Here is a 21518-nt window from a genome sequence, read left to right as displayed (position 1 = left end):
TTTCCCCGTTCCTGATCATCCTCAGGTTCTTACGGAGGCTTCAAGCGGGGGCGGTCGAGGTGGTGATGATAGCACAAAACTGGTAGAACAGGCCATGGTTTCCCCTCCTGACCTAGCTCAGCTTCCGGGACAGCTACCTCTTCCACTCAGGCTGGACCTTCTTTCTCGGGGGGCAGTCCTTCACCCTTGTCCGGCATTACTGAGACTGATAGTCTGGTTCTTGAGAGGGAAAGGCTGGAGTCTCTCGGGTGTGCTTCAGGAGTAATTTCCACCCTCATGGGCTCAAGAAGGGCAAGCACGAATAAATCAGAGCATTAGAACTGCTGGAAGGTAGGGATGTTGGCAGTGCAGCTATTGTCTCCTCTTCGTGCCTTGTCCAACCGGGTTCGATGGTGTCAAGCTTTCATTTGCCAAGGTATTCATTTTCCATCCTCACTGCCGGCCCAGCTTGTGTCGCATCACTGCCCCCTGTCCACTGACATCCCACTATATTCCAAGAAAGAAACCTACACCAAGAGGAAGAGAGACATAAGCGAGAAGAAACTGTGCCCATCCATCATCTAGAAGATTCTTGGTAAGGAGACGCATTTGGGATCCGTTCTTAGTAAAGACCCGAGGCTGGGGTAGATAGCCACACGCCTCCACGATCTCCTTAACAAGAGATCCTAGGAGCTGGTAAGGGGCAGTTTTTTTAAAGGTGGAGGAACCTTTCTGTCATCACGCTCTTCCGGGTGATAAGGTCGCATGTTTCACACCGCTTGGATGACTGTTAATTCCTCCTTTGAAAGATTACTCTGCCAGTGAACTTTTTACTCTATGCACTTTGGAATTGGACTGTACATGTTCATTGATCCATTGGTCATTTTATTATATTTGATTTATGATGACAATCAAACTTTTTTCTTCACTGTTAGTCCACAATATATGGGTGTACAATCTGTATGTATTAAGGTGATCACATTGTTTTATTTTTATTTCATTTCATAAGTTGCAGCGCAGCTATTTTTTCTTTTTTTGTTTATTAAGTGGACGTGTCTCACATTTTTAGTTGCAGCTATATATTTCTCACATTATTCACTGTATATTTATATATACTTGTTTTTGGGATAGCGCAGTAATTTTACCTATTTGAAGCAAGCACAAATAAAGTCTATGAGAGAATTTGTGCCAAGTTTGTCAAATTCTCATCCTCTACGGGCAGATCATTCAGGGATCCGGGAATACCAGGATATTCTCAGCTTTCCTCAATCCGGTCTAGATCTGTCTCTGTCCATCAGCTCTCTCAGGGTCCAAGTCTCTGCCTTGTTGGCCTTCTCTGGTACATCGTGGGCTGTTCACCCTCTAACTCTGCAGTTTTTTTGTGGGGCAACAACACTCAGGCCCCAAAGAAAACCAAGATTCCCCAGATGGGATCTTCCCCTGGTCTTCGACTCACTGTCTGGACTAAGCCCTGTGGGATCTGCCCCGCTTTCTATTAAGGACTTTTCTGCAAGAGTCGCCTTTCTTGTAGCCATCACTTCGGCTAAAAGGTTTCCTGAGATTGGGTCCTTGGGTCATGAAGAACCATTCCTGACTTTCTTCCCGGACCGGGTGGTCCTCATCCCTATGCTTGGCTCAAATCTGAAGTCTCTTCAGTGTTCCATGAGGACCAAGAAATTGTCCTATCTACATTCAGGACCCCAGGTTCCTCTGAAGTCCATCGTCTGGATGTAGGCGAAATGCTGAAGAAATACCTAGTTACTTCCTCCTTTAGACGCTCTGACTTCTTCTTTCCTCTACACTCTGGCAACAACAAGGGGAAACGGGCTTCGTCCAGAATGATTGCGACCTGGATCGTCCAGTCTATCTAGCAGGCTTATAAGGCTAAGGGCCTGGCTCCTCCAGAGGCGGTGACAGCACACTCTACCAGGGGTATGGAGGCTTTGTGGGCAGCAGCCCGGCATGTGGCTCCTGATGTCATCTACAAGGCGGCCTCATGGGGCTCCATTAATACCTTTATGTCACACTATTGCATAGAACCTGCTTCTCTATCCTCTTCGGTCTTTGGTTTAAGAATCCAGTCGGTTGACGGGAAGAATTAAACTTCTTTTTATCAGCATACTCACCCGTGTGGTTTGGCTAGTTATTTCCCACACATAGTCTGCCATGAAGTCTGTCAGTAAAACAGAAAATTTATTACCAAATACTTTTGTAATTTTCCTTTCCTGATGGACTCCATGGCATATGGAGTTCCCACCATTTGGTCATGAGTTGGCTAATTACAGAACACAGTCTCTAGTGGTGAGCTTAAATTTATGGGAGTGGGGTCCTATAGCATTGGAGAGGAGGCGGGATTAACCCACATGTCATCTGCCATGGAGTCTGTCAGGAATAGAATGTTTACTGACATAGATGTTTTTCAAAAAAGGCAATTAAAAAAAGAAGTGACTTATATAAGAAAATTTGCTGGAGTGCTGTTTAGCTTGGTTAACACCTGATTTAAACTTTTGTTAAAAGAGAACTATGGCCCAACCTTTTTTGGTCTTAGTTCTCTTTTTGTTCACAAGATGACATATAGTATGTTCTCCTGTGACAAAAAAACTCATGTGCATGTGGCGGTCTATTGCCCACTATATCCTGACAGTGCAGAGCCACGCTGTAGCCAGGACAGATCCTGACAATACTGTCGAGATCCACCCTGCCGCCTGATTGACAGCTGTCTCTGCCTCACTAGAGCCAGCTGTGCCCGCCCCCTCCCCAGATTTCCTCCTCCGTTTGTTCTTCCAGTCAGCGCTAGAGAATCGGAAGGGGGGATCCCTGTGGGGGTGGCAAAACTATGCATGTGAAGTAAAACATCATGTAGAATATCCACCAAATCTGCACAAACCGGGAACAAATAAATCTAGTTGTATGTAAGATTTAATAACGAGGTGTAAAGTGTGGTTTGACAACATATACCACTCAATATCTCCTAAACCAATGCGGCACCAATTGCTGTACAAACCAGCACAAACACGGCACAAATTAATGGCACGTTTGTTTTTAAAATTCAGCAACATGGGGTGCAAAGTGGGCGGGGTTTCAGCAACTATAACACACAATATCTCCGCAACCAAAGTGGCACAAACATTTATTTTTGCGGTACAAACCAGCACAAATGTGGCACAAATGAATGGCGTGTTTGTTTTTAAAATTCAGCAATATGGGGTGCAAAGTGGGCAGGGTTTCAGCAAATATAACGCACAATATCTCCGAAACCAATGCGGCACAAACGTTTATTTTTGCAGCACAAATCAGCACAAACGTGGCACAAACAAATGACGCATTTGTTTTTAAAATTCAGCAACATGGGGTACAAAGTGGGCGGGGTTTCATCAACTATAACACACAATATCCCAGAAACCAAAGCGGCACAAATGTTTATTTTTGCAGCACAAACCAGCACAAATGCGGCACAAACGAATGGCACGTTTGTTTTTAAAATTCAGCAACATGGGGTGCAAAGTGGGTGGGGTTTCATCAAATATAACACACAATATCTCCAAAACCAAAGCGACACAAATGTTTATTTTTGCATCCCATCCAGCACAAACGCAGCACAAACGAATGACGCATTTGTTTTTAAAATTCAGCAACATGGGGTACAAAGTGCGCGGGGTTTCAGCAACTATAACGCACAATATATCTGCAACCAAAGTGGCACAAGCATTTATTTTTGTGGTACAAACCAGCACAAACACGGCTCAAACGAATGGCGCATTTGTTTTTAAAATTCAGCAACATGGGGTGCAAAGTGGGAGGGGTTTCATCAAATATAAACGCACAATATGTCCAAAACCAAAGCGACACAAACGTTTATTTTTGCATCCCATCCAGCACAAACGTGGCACAAACGAATGACGCATTTGTTTTTAAAATTCAGCAACATGGGGTGCAAAGTGGGTGGGGTTTCAGCAACTTTAACGCACAATATCTCCTCAACCAAAGTCGTACAAACGTTTATTTTTGCAGCACAAACATGGCACAAATGAATGGCGCGTTTGTTTTTAAAATTCAGCAATATGGGGTGCAAAGTGGGCGGGGTTTCAGCAAATATAATGCACAATATCTCCGAAACCAAAGCGGCACAAACATTTATTTTTGCAGCACAAATGCGGCACAAACAAATGGCACGTTTGTTTTTAAAATTCAACAACATGGGGTGCAAAGTGTGGGGTTTCAGCAACTATAACACACAATATCTCCGAAACCAAAGCGGCAAATGTTTATTTTTGCGGTAGAAACCAGCACAAACGTGGCACAAACGAATGGCACATTTGTTTTTAAAATTCAGCAACATGGGGTGCAAAGTGGACAGGATTCCAGCAAATATAACGCACAATATCTCCGCAACCAAAACCGTACATACGTTTATTTTTGCAGCACAAACCAACAAAAACATGGCACAAATGAATGGCGCTTTTGTTTTTAAAATTCAGCAACATGGGGTGCAAAGTGGGCGGGGCTTGCATTGAATTGAATGTTTAATATCTCAGAAACCGCACCGGCACAAACGCTAATTTTTGTGGCACAAATCAGCACAAAGCGGTACAAATGAATGGTATATTTTTATTCAGGTTTTACAAACATGGGGTGCCAACTTCACACAACTGGAAAGAAGATGTGAAGGGGCGAGTGGCGCTACCTATATGTCAAATAGTGCTCTACCAAATCACTCTATAGTGGCTAGGTATTAAAAGACACAATGTTATTGTGGAATAAATTATAACAAAACAGTTTCCATAAAGGTGGTAGTGTAATAGTTATCACACCTCACCTACCCCAGTAGATGAGTACTAAAACCCTCTAAGTGTGGACACCAATCCTACACAGGAGAGATTATCATCAAAAGTGTAATGGCTTACAATTAGTGTATAAAACATCCAGACATGAATATCATGATAGTATAGTGACCATCTGCTTGTAATAGTGGGTATAGTGTCTTAACCCAAAATGCAGGCTGTGAGTAAACCCAAAAACCAAATCCTAATAAAAATGCAAAGAATCGCACCAAAAAACAAAAAAGTTAAAAAAATTGCACCAAAGTCGCACCAAAATGTAATTATCGCACCATATACAAAAACATACAAGTGTATACATATAGGGGGTTATTTACGAAAGACAAATCCACTTTGCACTGCAAGTGCACTTGAAAGTGCAGTCGCTCTAAATCTAAGGGGTAGATCTGAAATGAGTAGAAGCTCTGCTGATTTAATCATCCAATCATGTGCAAGCTAAAATGCTGTTTTTTTATTTTCCTTGCATGTGCCCCTCGGATCTAAAGCGACTGCACTTTCAAGTGCACTTGCAGTGCAAAGAGGATTTGCCTTTTGTAAATAACCCCCATAGTGTCCCAATCATAAAATCAAGGTGTATATAAACCCAAGATGTAGAAAAAAACAAAAAAAGCAAAAAAAAAATCGCACCAAAAAACAGAAAAAATGCAAACATCGCACCAAAATTAAAAATTCCACCAAGATGCAGTTTATCACACCGTGTACAAAGAACACATAGGTGCATTCACCTCAATAAAAGTAACTGTTCGTGTTTAGAGGAATTGTAGCAGGTGACTTTCATGATCACAGAATCTTGACAGTTGACTTGCGTGCTCCCCCTCAAGGGTCCCCACTTACCAGATCCTACTACCCCTACAGGGGTAATGCGCATGTAGCTCCTTAGGTTGGCAGGTAACCACTGGTGTCAGCCTTTGCAGTTCCTCGAGCAGCCTTGGGATATTCGGGTTGTGATAGATGTAATTTTCATAATCCTCATAAAAAAGAGAAATTGGCTCCCATAGTGCAGTATAACCAAAACTTCTGTTTATTAAAAGATTATTTAAAAAAAAAAATTGTATATGAGCAAACAGACAAAAAATATAGTTCATGCAGCGTAATGCCTAGTCCCATAGGGGCTGCACTTGCCGGTATAAAGCATAGGCAACTGAGCTGTAGGTAGACAGCTTGCACTGTGGTTGCGATCCACCCACTTGCTCAGCTTCCTGGAAGTCACGTGATGTGGGTAGTGACGCCGTACGCATTTCGTCATAGACGTCTTCAGCAGCGATCTCGGTGGAATTTTTAATTTTGGTGCGATTTTTGCATTTTTTCTGTTTTTTGGTGCGTTTTTTTGCATGTTTTTGATATTCATGTCTGGATGTTTTATACACTAATTTGTAAGCCATTACACTTTTGGTGATAACTTCTCTTGGGTATGATTGGTGTCAACACTTAAAGGGTTTTAGTCCTCAGCGGTGACATGTCCGCTGACATCCGGATCCACTCTGATCGGCTGAATCCAGACGGATGGAAACCCTATTTTCCATCCATTTGGTGGATCGCATCGGATGAAAATGGACCGCTGGTTCGTTTTCATCTGATCTCCCATAGAGGAGAGTGGGGCTCTGAAGGGTCCGTCCCTGCAAAGTGAGCAGAGACGGACCTGTCATCCACCGGCTCAGCGAGGATCAACGGATCGATCCCCGCTGAGCAAGCAGAGTCAGTGAAAATGTACATTAATGGGTGAAAGGGGCCCTAGTGGCTGAGTTGTGTAATTGGTTGATGTATTTAATTCATTACAGTTGATCTACATGATAACAGTTTTGCTTTTAAATTATTTGTTATAAACCAGTAATAACGGCCGCGGCCAAATAAAGTTATGTTTTTTCATCAATAAACTGATTGTTTTGGTTTTCTTTATGTCTGGGCCATGCTGTCCGCGATCCCATTATCATCACAATGGCAACCTTTCTTAAAACAAAAATGCTTTTGGTTGCTAACTAATAGTACACTCAGCAAGTTCCGATGGGGTACATTTGCAACATACCAAAAGAGTATGAAATTTATTCCACCTGATTTAAAAAAATATACCAAATCAAGAGGCCTACCCTTAAACACACAAATATGCATCAAGGTCCTCCATAATGTTCCATGTAACTGAGCCTAAATCTCTGAGAACCTAATTACATTTTATTTCATACTAAAAGTAAAAACTTAAAAAAAGATATATGTAGAAGTGTATATTTACATTTTGTAGTGGTGTCATGCTTTTACTAGTTGGCTATCATCTGGACAGCACAAAGGATAATACTATATTATATTAAGAAGGGGGACTTACCATACCACCTTGAGACACGTGCATCTGTGCATAATACCTTCTATCCAGCGTGAAAATCGTGGTATTAACACTCAGTGCAGTAGAACATTGAATAAACATTAGCCACATTTAGTGCAGTAAAACAGGTCACTGTAGGTGTTGATTGACCTAAAAGTTATATAAATTTGGGACTGCAGGTATATCTTCCTGTAATATTTTGTTAATTGACCCTAAATCATTCTCTATGCACTAAAAAAGGTGGTTGTCCTTTATTTGCCAGAGATGTTTAAGGCACAATAACCCCGGTATCCTCTTCAAGAGTGGGCGGTCCATTTCAAGATAAAAGTGGTTTCTGCAATGGATTTGCGGCGACATCACTTTTATCGGCGGCGGGAGAGGGGCCCCCCTCCCGTCGCTCTCCAATGCCCTCGCCGCTTACCGAAGCCGTTGGTAGTGGCGGAGGCGATCGGATCCTCTCCCTAGCCTGACATGGAGATGAGTGAGGGGAAGATGTCTCTGACAGACGCGAGTAGAGGAGAGCCGATCGGTGGCTCTCCTGACGGGGGGTCTGCGCTGATTATTAATCAGCGCAGCCCCCCCGCGGATGCCCACACTGGACCACCAGGGACACCACCAGGACCACCACAATAGATGGATCACCAGGGATGCCACCCTATACCACCAGGGATGCCACCCTATACCGTCAGGGATGCCAGTAAGTGCCCAAACAATGCCAAACAGTGCCCACACATAATGCCAGTCAGTGCCAGTCAGTCAGTGCCAGATGTCTCCTCATCAGTGATGCCCAACAGTGTTGGTGATGCCTATCAGTGTCCAAAAGTACCACCCATCAGTGTCCATCATTGCCACCTATCAGTGCCCATCCATGCCCATCAGTGCCCACCTATCAGTGCCCACCTGTGCCACCCATCAGTGCCGCCTGTCAGTGCCCTTCAGTGCCTATCAGTGCCACCTATCAATGCCCATCAGTGCTGCATACCAGTGCCACCTATTAGTGCCCATCAGTGCCACCTATCAGTGTTCATCAGTGCTACATCATCAGTGCCAACTCATTGGTGCCACCTCATCAGTGCCTATTAGTGCAGTCTCATCAGTGCCCATCAGTGAAGGAGAAAACATATTTATTTACAAAATTTTATAACAAAAGCAAAAGAAAAACTTTTTTTTCCCCAAAATTTCCAGGTCCTGTCATGCTTTTTTGATTACAAGGGATGTTTACATTGCTTGTAATAGGAATAAAAGTGACCCATTTTTTTAAACCACACATGTGAGGTATTGCCGCGATCTTTAGAGCGAGATCAATAATTCTAGCCCTAGACCTCCCCTGTGACTCAAAGCATGCAACCTGTAGAATTTTTTTAAACGTCGCCTATGGAGATATTTTAAGGGTAAAAGATTGTCGCCATTCCACGAGCGAGGGCAACTTTGAAGCGTGACATGTTGGGTATTAATTTACTCAGCGTAACATTATCTTTCACAATCTAAAAAAAAAATTGGGGTAACTTTACTTTTATTTTTTAATTCAAAAAAGTTAATTTAAAAAAAAAAAAAAGTGCACTTGTATGACCGCTGCGCAAATACGGTGTGACAAAAAGTTTTGCAAAAACCACCATTTTATTCTCTAGGGTGTTAGTACCATTAAAACATTATACATTTTTTTTCTAAGTAATTTTCTAGCAAAAAAACTGTTTTTAACTTTGACACCAAATCTCAGAAAGAGGCTTGGTCCTTAAGTGGTAAATAGGCAAGGGGCTGGGACAAATGACCTGGTGGCCCTGCCCCCGTGTGATGCCACTGACCCAGTATGCACCGAAGGGCCTGGTATGGATTTGAGGGGGGGACCCCACACCATTTTTTCCGATTTTTTTTTTTGTTTTTTTTTTTTTGCCGGCAACTTTGTTTTTTTTTACAATCAATCAATATTTTAATATGGTAATCAATTCACATAGAAGTACAAGCGATTTGTTTCCAACCAAAATGATGGCCGCATGCTGATGTCATACGTCGCAGGTCCCTCAATCCCAATACTTTTCTTCATTTCCAAAAAACTGTGGCACAAAATGAGGTCACTTTAGGATGTCTACTTTACAAAAATTATTAATTTGGGGGGGTGGTTGTACTGTCCTGGCATTTGAACAGAAAGTAAGTGAAACAGGTTTTTATTTTTTTTTTATTCTTTTTTCCATTATATAGTAAAATAATATAAAACCCAGTAGTTATTAAATACCACCAGAAGAAAGCTCTATTATTCTGAAAAAAATGTAAATAAACTTAATTTGGTTACATTGTTTGCATGATGGTATAATTGTCAGTTTATTACAGCAGTGGCCTGATAATGAAGGAGTATTATACGATGGTAATCAAGTGGTAAATACGCTTATGAATTCATGTTGGCTTCAGATGAAGAGAACCAATCCACACAAATTTGCTTTTAGCCTGAATTGTCCTCAGTCACAAAACATGGGTAAAGGTTTATTCATATTCACTCACATTTAGCTATGGTAAATGCATTATAGTATTAATTTATTAGCGGCAAATAAGCTATTCACTTTGCAAAAAAACTTGCACCAGAGCTTAGTGAATATGATGAAGCTTCACTTTGTCAAAACTACTCAATTATGTTCAAGGAAAAAAAAAACAAACAGCATTTTTGCTTGTCCACAATTGGATTATGGAAATCATTAGAACATCACCTCATTCACTAAGCTCTGGGGCAAATTCTCTTGCGAAGTGCAGCTTCCCTTGCAAAGTCTATTTTCCTTTAGTAAATCAGCCCAATGGCCCTGCTAAAAAACAATTAGGAAATTATAGGTGTGTTCAGGCAATGTAGTTAAAATCATAGAGCTGGGTTGAGACAGGAACATATGCTGGGCAGAAAAGGGTGCCAGTGATTTTCAGCATTCCATTAAAATTTTTCAAATGGCACGGTAGCTATTATAGTCCTACATCACCTCTAGTATGATGCAAAATTGGGAAAATAAAAAAACAACCACAAGGAATCTTTATCTGGCAGGTCAGCTACATATATATGTCATCAGCATGTTGATCTCATTTCTCACATATGCTTCTGGAGGATGAATCTGATTGTAATTGAATGCAGTAGTCATGTCCCAACCATTTATAAAACCAACATTGATGTCTTTAAAGATAATTTCCATAATGAGATAGTCAACATATGCATGGAAATCACTCATTCCTTCAAATTCTCCCCCCATCTCACTTGTATTCTCTGTCTTGATGATAACTTTAGTTTCTGGGCTTCTCAGAAGCAGGCGCTCTATGGCACGTCGGATATTGTACAGCCTCTTAATGTAGTGATGCACAGGGAATAATCTAAAATGCACCCCAATGTTGAAAGCAATCACGGTATACTGGTTTCCTCCTATTAAGTCAATTTCACGTGGAATAGTGCGCTCCTCTGTGAGGGTTGTGAATCCAAGATAAATAAATGGCCTTGCATGATGTTTCCAAAGAACATGGGTATTTCTTTCAGTGTCAACACCTAAATGCTTTTGTGACCATCCTCCTTCATAGACATTGAGAAATTTTATGTCTAGAAAAAAAAAATTATACTGTGAGAATTTTGGTAGGCTTTGGAAATCTAAAAATGCTATTAGTAGATTCAAAAATGCGGGTAAACATTGAGATAACATAGGACCAGAGATGGAAAAACATTCTAAAATCTGCTAGTTTGCCTGATTTTAAATGATGAAATGAGATCATACAAAACATATTCCCTAACATACTTCACCCTCACATATCTTTCACTTTTTGAAAAACACATCTTTTTCGGATGAAAATATTATAGCAAAATATATTTTCCTAAGCACAATGGGATACATTGGTTTTTCTGGATTTCTTAAAAGGATTAGCATCATCAGCATCATGGACAGAGTAGAAAAATTATCAATCAAAAAGTAAAAATATATCTCACCTTAAAAAAAGACTTTTCCCAGGTACAACAAAGTATCAACATTTTGCTGCAATTTGATGCAATACTGTAAGCCATAAATGTGTACAAGAAGCAGACCATGAAAAAAGTACTTCAATATTTTCAAAAACATTGACAACCCAGCAGGAAAAAAAGGATAAATGAAAAGAGACATCATTGCAGAATTACTGTGATGAAAAAACAGAAAAGACTAGGTAGTTGCTAGTTTAAAAAAAAAGTAGCAGTACAGTAGCAGTAGTAACACAGCATCATTGTTTTGATCCACCCACCAAAGCTGTATCATAGGGCCTACTATTAAGTTCTGGTGGGCGGAGCAAAACATCAGGGGGCACGGCTGTGGCGGAAACTCATGGGCTTAGGCCATTTTCAAGTTTACACTAGGTTGGCAGGACAGATGTGCGGCACTTCTTTGATTTTATACATGCATCACTTTGCATGAGCACCTTTGGCAGCCTGCACCTTTTCTCCCTGGTGACTGTAGGACTTTGGTTTCCCTAGCTTTATTGGTGTTCATAATCTAGCACCTAAGGTCGCAGCTGAGTTGCGGTCCTCAGATTGAAGATGTTACTAAGAGAAATATAGAGTTTGTCTGTCTCTGGCTTCAGTACCTTCTAGCATAACCTAACTAACCTGGAGCAATCATGTAGATTAGAAAGCAAGAACCTCTTATCTGCAATTCAGCAATGCATAAATTATTAAAGTCATTGCAGCAGCATGACAACTTGTTAACCAGTATTTTCAGAAAATAGGAAAGCATTGCCAAATACGTAATATCTCTTTTTTTCTTCTTTTTGGAGGAAAAAATAATAAATGCATAAATACAGTATTTGCAGGAAAAAAAATGTGAAGTTACATTTTTTGCAACTAAGCCCACAAAGCGTTGCAACCTTGATCAGTGGAGATTGGGGGGGGGGGGTCTCATTTGCACCATGTTACACCCTAAATACAGACCTAACATGTAACATTTGGTAAAAGGTTAGCTTTCAAGAAAACAGTTTTATGTACTTAAATTGCAACTGTGGCTAGGCTAATGACATTCAAGTATTTATACATACTTAGAGGAGCTCCAGGCTCCTTCGGAAAAAATGAAAAGTCAACAGCTACATTTATCTGTCCTGGAATTCACCTGTGTCTTCACCCCAACCGATTTTTTAATCGGCTCTTGGGTGCTGCCACCACCATTTCTTGTAAGGGAAACCGTCAGGGAAGCCTTGCAGCTTCACAGGTGGCTCCCTACTGCGCATGCGCAAAGTGTGCTGTGCTTTATGAATGGCGGGAGAAGGAGGGCAAACTCCCGGGTGACTTTGCCGCAACAAATTCATCCAGAAGGGGGAGCGAGTATCTGTCAAAATTAGGTACAAGCTCCCCCCTCCCCCCCACGAAAGGTGCCAAATGTGGCAGCGGAGGGTGAGAGGAAGAAAACAAGCAGAGCTTTCCTTTTTTGGTGGAGCTCCGCTTTAAGCAGCAAATGCACCATAAAAAAGACTTCTGTTTCCACAGGCACTGTGGAACAGTTTATCCTCAAAGTTTACAGCAGGAGCAGCACTAAAGTAATTTTCACTGCAGCTCAGCTCTCCCAGCCACTCCCTCCCAGAACACCTTCTCTATGTTTACATTAGAGGATAGAAGGCTGGAAGGCTGCCAATTCACAATAGCCTATGGGTCTTGCTTTATTGTCCATAGCATGACCACATTTACAGTAAGAATTTGTACATATGTGTTCATAGCCTGGAGAGAAGCAAGAAGGAGCATTCTCGTCTGTCCTTTATTTACAAACTCAACTGAAAATGTGGCTAGGTACACCCTCAATGTTTATTCTGAGAATGATAGGTAGAATCATAGTTTCATACTATCAATACTTACTTTGCAACTTAGTTTCAAAAATATATATCCACTGATGCATGGTTGAATCCCCAAACATATAGAAGAACCTTCCCTTCATGCAATCTTTTAGTTGTTCTACTTCATGGTAGGTCTTCATGTTGCAAGTCTTTGGGTACCAGATATTGTTCATAAAATATCCACTGGGGTATTCTAATTTTCCTCCCGTTTTGCATTTCTCTTTTGTCTCTAAACCTGAATCTGACAAAAAATATAATAGAAGAATTTGCATTAATAATATCACCATTACTTTTGAATTGCATCACAGATACTAAATTCATTGTACAGGCGGTACTCTAGTTACAAACATCTGACTTACAAACGAATTCTACTTACAAATGGAGGGAGACAACAGGAAGTGAGAGGAAATCTATCTCTAGGAAGGGAAATTCACTCCTATAAGAGTTATTATGGGAAAAAGGTGTAACCACGGATGCTTTATCACCAAGGCTTGTTTCCACAACAACACAAAATTTTCGAAATCCAATTGTCATTGGGACAGAAAGTGAGGTGAAATCTTCTGAACAGGGGCACAGACAGCAAAACAAACGTTACAGGGGTGTTAATTCTTCCCTATGTTATCCAAAAAGATTAAACATTTTTATTTTTTGGCTGGAGAAAAAAATGTACCTGTTCTGACTTACAAACAGATTCAACTTAAGAACAAACCTACAAACCCTATCTTGTTTGTAATCCCGGGACCGCCTGTACTGTATAACCATTTAATTATAGAGACCATTTGCACCTGTGATCAATTTTTTCATCTTAACAAAAAGTAACTAGAACAAACCATGAATATGTTAGGCACTTATTTTTAACAAGCAGAATTGTTTGTAAAAGTGTCAGATGATTGAGAGGGAAACTATACTTTTTTTTTTTTTTTTTTTTTTGTACATATACTGTATACAATGTACAATATTTGTTATACGAATATAATATGTATAACAAGTGTAGCCAAGTCCTGGGCCTCTACAGGTCTAATGGTGACCTCCAGAGTTAGAGACAGCTGACTAGGGATGAGCTTGATGTTCAACTCGAACATCGGGTGTTCGCCCGTTCGCAGAACAGCGAACATTATGGGGCATTTGAGCGGGAAATTTGAGCGCCGCGGAATGCAGTGGAACGACCAATAATGCACTACGAGATGTGCGCTCTGCTGAGAGAGCCATAATTGGCCAAAGGCAGAGGACTTTGGCCAATCATGGCTCAGGGTGACTAAGTCAACGCCCCACACTATATAAGGCTGCTTACACGGCGGCCATGTGTAGTGTTGTTAGGGTGGACAGAGAGATAGCTTCACTTAGATTAAGCAGGCAGGTTATTCAGTTAGTGGCAGTGTATTTGAGATATATATATATATATATATATATATATATATATATATATATATATACAGTCAGTCTAGTATATATATATATATATATATATATATATATATATATATATATATATATATATATATATACTCTGCATCCAGTGTAGCCTATATCTACAGTGTATTAGGTGGTGCACTGTTTCAAATACACTTCAGGCAGTGTGCACAGTATCTAATACAGTGTGTACAGTTTCTAACACACTTCAGGTGGTGTACACTGTATCAAATACAGTGTGTACAGTTTCTACTACAATTCTGGTGGTGTACACAGTATACAATACACTTTGTATAGTTTCTACTATACTTCTGGTGGTGTACACAGTACACAATACAGTGCAGCCGTAGTACAGTTTTTAATACAGTGCAGATGGTGTACACAGTATCTAATACAGTATGTACAGTTTCTACTATACTTCTTGTGGTGTACACAGTAAACAATACAGTGCAGCTGTAGTACAGTTTCTAATACAGTGCAGGCGGTGTACACAGTATCTAATACAGTGTGTACAGTTTCTACTACACTTCTGGTGGTGTATACAGTATCTAATACATTGTGTACAGTTTCTAATACACTTCAGGCGGTGTACACAGTATCTAATACAGTGTGTACAGTTTCTACTACACTTCTGGTGGTGTACACGGTACACAATGCAGTGCAGCCATTGTACAGTTTCTAATACAGTGCAGGCGGTGTACACAGTATCTAATACAGTGTGTACAGTTTCTACCAAACTTCTGGTGGTGTACACAGTACACAATACAGTGCAGCCATAGTACAGTTTCTAATAAAGTGCAGGCGGTGTACACAGTATCTAATATAGTGTGTACAATTTCTACTACACTTCTGGTGGTGTACACAGTATACAATACAGTGTGTACAGTTTCTAATACACTTCAGGTGGTGTTTACAGTATCTAATACAGTGTGTACAGTTTCTACTACTTTTCTGGTGGTGTACACAGTATCTAATACAGTGTGTACAGTTTCTAATACACTTGAGGTGGTGTACACAGTATCTAATACAGTGTGTACAGTTTCTAATACACTTCAGGTGGTGTATTAATATATATTTATATATACAGTCTATATATATATATCTATATATATATCTATATATATAGATATATACATACAGGGCTCAAAATTTCAAGTCCTGAGCTACTAGCCAAGCCTCAAGGGTTACTCGCCACCAGTTGCCCCGCCCAACCCCTACCATGCCCTGCCCCTAATCCCACCCCTAAACACGCCATCATACATTATCTCATGAAATGACACTTAAATGTTTTATGCAGAATTACCTTATAAAATAGATATTGACAACTTTATCTGTGTCCCCAATGCAGCTATGTGTCCCCAATGAGCCTGTGTCCCCATTGCAGCCTGTGTCCCCATTGCAGCCTGTGTCCCCAATGTAGCTATGTGTCACCAGTGTAGCCTGTGTCCACCAATGCAACCTGTGCCCGCCAGTGCAGCCTGTGCCCCCCAGTGCAGCCTGTGTCCCCAATGCAGCTATGTGTCCCCAGTGCAGCCTGTGTCACCAATGCAACCTGTGCCCGCCAGTGCAGCCTGTGTCACCAGTGCAACCTGTGTCCGCCAGTGCAGCCTGTGCCCACCAGTGCAGCCTGTGCCCACCAGTGCAGCCTGTACTCACCAGTGCAGCCATGTGTCCGCCAGTGCAGCCATGTGTCCCCGTTGCAGCCTGTGTCCCCATTGCAGCTATGTGTCTCCAATGCAGCCTGTGTCCCCATTGAAGCCTGTGTCCCCATTGAAGCCTGTGTCCCCAGTGCAGCTTGTGTCCCCAATGCAGCTATGTGTCCCCAATGCAGCTATGTTTCCCCAATGCAACCTGTGCCCGCCAGTGCAGAATGTGCTCGCCAGTGCAGCCTGTATCCCCATTGCAGCCCGAGTCCCCATTGCAGCTATGTGTCCCCAGTGCAGCCTGTGCCCGCCAGTGCAGCCTGTGTCACCAATGCAACCTGTGCCAACCAGTGCAGCCTGTGTCTCCATTGCAGCCTGTGTCCCCATTGCAGCCTGTGTCCCCATTGCAGCCTGTGTCCCCATTGCAGCTATGTGTCCCCAGTGCAGCATGTGCCCGGCAATGCAACCTGTGCCCACCAGTGCAGCCTGTGTCCGCTAGTGCAGCCTGTGTCCGCTAGTGCAGCTCCTTGTCCCCAGTGCAGCCTGTGTCCCCAGTGCAGCTATGTGTCCCCAGTGCAGCTATGTGTCCCCAGTGCAGCTATGTGCCCGCCAATGCAACCTGTGCCCGCCAATGCAGCATGTGCGTGCCAATGCAACCAGTGCAGCCTGTGTCCACCAGTGCAGCCTGTGTCCGCCAGTGCAGCCTCGTGTCCCCATTGGAGCCATATGTCCAATACAGCCCTGTGTCCTCAATGCAGCTCTGTGTTCCCAATGCAGCTGTGTCCCCAATGCAGCCATGTGTCCCCAATGCAGCCATGTGTCCCCAATGCAGCCTACCTTTTGTAGGGGAAGGGAGAGCAGAGGAGAGCTACCGCCGACTGATTGATCAGAGCGCGGGGAACATAACAGCTTTCATTTCAATAGCTGTGTGTTCCCCACTGCGCGCCGTCATCTACAGCCCCTCCCCCTTGTCCAGGCACTTTTATAGACAGATGACCCGTCCAATCCTGGGACGGGTGATCTGTCTATCAAAGTGCCCGGACAAAGAGGAGGGGCTGTAAATGACGGCGTGCGGCGGGGAACACACAGCTATTGAAATGAAAGCTGTTATGTTCTCAGCGCTCTGATCAACCAGGCAGCGGCTCTCCTCTCCCTTCCCCTACGATTGCTCCGACAAACCCAGGCTGCCGGCGGTGCTCGCCCCCCCACCTCCAGGCAGCCCACACTCACCAGCTGTCACAAACCAGATGTGAGCAGAACTGTGTGACTGCGACAGAGTGAACCAGACATAAATAGGTGAAAGTAAGTTTATTAAGGAAAATGCATATGTGAACACACCACCAATATAGAGTGAACAACCAAACAATCAGTGATATAAAACCAACCAGCATATGTAGCAAGAGGGAGTACCAGAATCGTTGTCAAGCCAGGCCGGGGTCATAAACAGGGAATCAGTAGCCGGGAAGGGAGATAAACAGGACAAGAGAGGATGGATGGATCACAGGAGGGACGGGTCAGGTACAAGAAATATATGGTTATTCCCGCGCTAACAGGTATAAAGTATACTGGACTAGACTCGGAAAAGCTGCATGCACCGAATCAGGTGCAGACCAAACCTTATAAGTACATAAATTTAACACTAGGTGGTGCTGCGCTAATCCTGGACACCCTTGCTAAAATAACTTAGGGTGGTATGACATACATAAACAGTGTGTAATTAAACATAAAATAACAATGTAGAAGTGTTGGCAACAGCCAAAATAATCTCCACTCATATAACAATAATCCTAAGTGCTAAAAAAGTGTTAAGTGGTATAAATAATCACTAGATATATCTCATCATAAATAGTATCACTAAAATTAAAAATCAATCCATATCTCTCATCATGTGCATAGACAAGTTAACAAAAGTGTAAGCAACGTCAAATAATAATAAAGTGCATAATACAATCTAAGTGACTCACGATATATAGCAAGCAGATAGCACATAAAGTGACATAGTGCAATAGTGAAAAAACAAGAGAGAAATAAAAATATATAGGTGGAATATCCAGGGATTGTCAGATATTATGACATGCAATCTTTTTAATATAATGTGACTTTAATATTTTGACATGCACCAAGTGTGAACAATAAGGAAAAGTCCTTTTGATTTTAAACATTGGCAATAGCGTCCTAGCATGCAACAGCCGCACTGCAGTGCTTGAGATAAATCACACAGTGCCCATCTTCGTGTTTACACACTCATGTAATAAGTGGCCCCTTACCTTAAGGCAATAGGGCAAACGCATATGACCAAGGATCTTTTAGGGGGTCCTCCTATAGGTGTAGAATACTATCCTCACGGTCCTAGTTTCAGGGGGTAATTCCCTCGGTGGTATAGGGGGATATAAAAGACACGGGGAGTCCCAATAGTGTAATAACGTTTCAACCAGCGACTTTATTGAGTAAAACAAGGGTACTCACATACACATCGAAAACAGTGTTCCTAACTCCGACGAGCGGCGAGCTCGTATATCTCTCGCAGCATGTAGAGCCTGTCCCGTCCCTACGCGTGATGTCACACCGCACGTGACTTCATCAGGAGATGTGTACAGGCTAGAAACATGTCTTTAAATACTCTTATAATGGGCGCCAATGGGCGGCCATTTTCCCGGAGTCCTATGATTAACATTACGGCGGCCATTTTCCTGAGGATCGTACGGCGCGGCCATGTTTGAGGTGTAATATGCGTCCGCCCATCCTCTGGGCGAAGGGCGAAGTAACTCATGCTCAATCCATCCCCGTCCAGGACAATTTTAAATAGCGAGTGTGATAATGAGGGGGTAAGACTATAGGAGGAGCAACGTATTAAGTACTTCCAGGGACAGAAAAACTGCTTGGACTCTGCTCTAAGGATATGCAAGCTACCCAAAATTAAAAAGACATTAAAAAACATTAAAAAACACGATCAGTCCAGATAGAAAACAAAAAAATAAATAAAAGGGGGATTTTAAAACATATATGGGCATACATCCCATATATAAAACCGAAAATACAGAAGGGACAGACGGTCATGCTGCTATATATATATAATACAGCAAAGCCATACAAAATATATCTATATTAGTCACGTGTAAATCAAACATCTTAAAATCATAAAAGATACTATAAAATCAGCATAAATACAATATCATAAACATCATAATTGATAGATAATAAAAAACACAAAAGCATAAAAACAGTAAACTAGTAGGACTAAATCATACTACTAGTTAGATTCTAAAATCATGGGATCAAGCTATTCAGTCTATAGTATAGGAGACGGATTAATTTATTTGGAACACCCAGACTGGCAAAGTAAAATCAGATATAAGTAATAAAAGGTGGTATATTTAAAAATCAATAAGGAAACAATTAAGGTCGAATTCGATATTAAGGCCACGAGGCGAGAAAGTATCCAAGGTAAAAATCCATTTGGATTCAAGTTTACTCAGAGTCCTCACCTTGTGCCCCCCCCCCGCCAATGTTTAATATATGGTGTTATACCACCTTTTATTACTTATATCTGATTTTACTTTGCCAGTCTGGGTATATCTGGATTTGACGATAGGGTTGTTCCAAATAAATTAATCCCTCTCCTATACTATAGACTGAATAGCTTGATCCCATATGTAATTTTAGAATCTAACTAGTAGTATGATTTAGTCCTAGTTTACTGTTTTTATGCTTTTGTGTTTTTTATTATCTATCAATTATGATGTTTATGATATTGTATTTATGCTGATTTTATAGTATCTTTTATGATTCTAAGACGTGACTAAGACACGACTAATATAGATATATTTTGTATGGCTTTGCTGTATATTATATATATAGCAGCATGACCGCCTGTCCCTTCTGTATTTTCGGTTTTATATATGGGATGTATGCCCATATATGTTTTAAAATCCCCCTTTTTTTTTTTTTCTTCTATCTGGAGAAGTAAGTGTCCATATATTAAAAGTCAGCAGCTGCAGTATTTGTAGCTGCTGGCTTTTAATTTTTTTTTTCAGCGGACCTCCGCTTTAACTAGGAGCAAGATCAGACTTGGACAACTTTTCTCACCGAAAATCCTCTGGGTTACTGGGTCTTGAGGATGGATCACTGGCCAGAGCTTGCACAGCATGCAATTGAGCTACTGGCCTGTCCTGCATCCAGCGTTCTTTCGGAACCCACATTCAGTGCTGCTGGAGGCTTTGTAACCGATCACAGGGTGTGCCTGTCCACCGAATTGGCTGACCTTCATAAAAATGAATCAGTCTTGGATCACCAGCTACCAAGCACCTGATGCTGATGTAACCGATTTATTTTTTTTAATGTGAGATCCCTTCAAGGCTGCCTATGCTGATGCTGAGTGACTATCCTGTTATGCTGAGTCACAATCCTCTTCCTCCTCAATTTTCATGCTGATAGCTTGTAAGAACATTTTTGGTTCTGGGCATCGTCACCAGTGGCCAAGGCCCAATTTTTCTGCCCCTGTTTAACAGGGGCCTATAATTACAATTTTTTATGCAATACTTTGCAGCAGGGCTCATTCCTGCGCTCCAACTATAGCATCTGTGAGGGGTTGCAGTGTTGTGGAAATTTTTCTGCCCCTGTTTAACAGGGGCGTGTAATTACAATTTTTGATGCAATACTTTGCAGAAGGGCTCATTCCTGCGCTCCAACTATAGCATCTGTGAGGGGTTGCAGTGTTGTGGCACCAGTGCCTAAGGCCCAATTTTTCTGCCCCTGTTCAACAGAAACATGTAATTACAATTCTTGATCTAATATTTCACAGCAGGGCCCATTCCTGCGCCCACCAAGAGTAACTGTGAGGGCATACAGTGTTGTGGCGACACCACCACCACCTCCACCACCAAAGGCCCATTTTTTCTGCCCCTGTTCAACAGGTGCATGTAATTACAATTCTTGATATAATATTTCACAGCAGGGCTCGTTCCTGCACCCACCAAGAGTAACTTTGAGGGCTTACAGTGTTGTGGCAACACCAACACCTAAGGCCTCTTTCTGCAGAGTATATAGGGCAGGCCCCTACTTTAAAACATCCAACTTACAAACGACTCCTACTTGCAAACGGAAGGAGACAACAGGAAGTGAGATGAAATCTACCCCTAGGAAGGGAAATTCTCTCCTGTAAGAGTTAATATGGGAAAAACGTGTCTCCTCTTCACTGATGCTTTATCACCAATCCTTGTTTCACTAAAAACCCCAAATTTTCAAAAAACATTTGTCATTCGGACAGAAAGTTAGGTGAAATCTTCTGAAGAGGTGCACAGACAGCAAAACAAATGTTACATGGGTGATAACCCTTCCCTATGTTTTCCAAAAAGCTTAAAAATCGTTTTTTTTTTTTGGCTGGAGCTACACTTTAAAAATGTACCAGTTCAAAATTACAAACAGATTCTACTTAACAAAAAACCTACAGTCCCTGTCTTGTTTGCACCGCCTGTATACTGCTGTTCAGAGTATATAGGGCCTGGGGGCCCCACGCCTTTCCTTTTTTTAATTTGGGTGCGG

The 21518-nt window shown here is 41.8% G+C and overlaps 1 pseudogene; it reads right to left on the bottom strand.

Annotated features, from left to right (window-relative positions):
- Positions 1 to 9316: 9316 nt before the first annotated feature.
- LOC141145229 (NXPE family member 1-like) overlaps positions 9317 to 21518 on the bottom strand; it is an 83686-nt pseudogene continuing 71484 nt past the window's right edge.

Source organism: Aquarana catesbeiana, linkage group LG05 (assembly GCF_042186555.1).
Source record: "Aquarana catesbeiana isolate 2022-GZ linkage group LG05, ASM4218655v1, whole genome shotgun sequence".
Classification (NCBI taxonomy): domain Eukaryota; kingdom Metazoa; phylum Chordata; class Amphibia; order Anura; family Ranidae; genus Aquarana; species Aquarana catesbeiana.
This window is presented reverse-complemented; position numbering and strand designations above follow the sequence as displayed.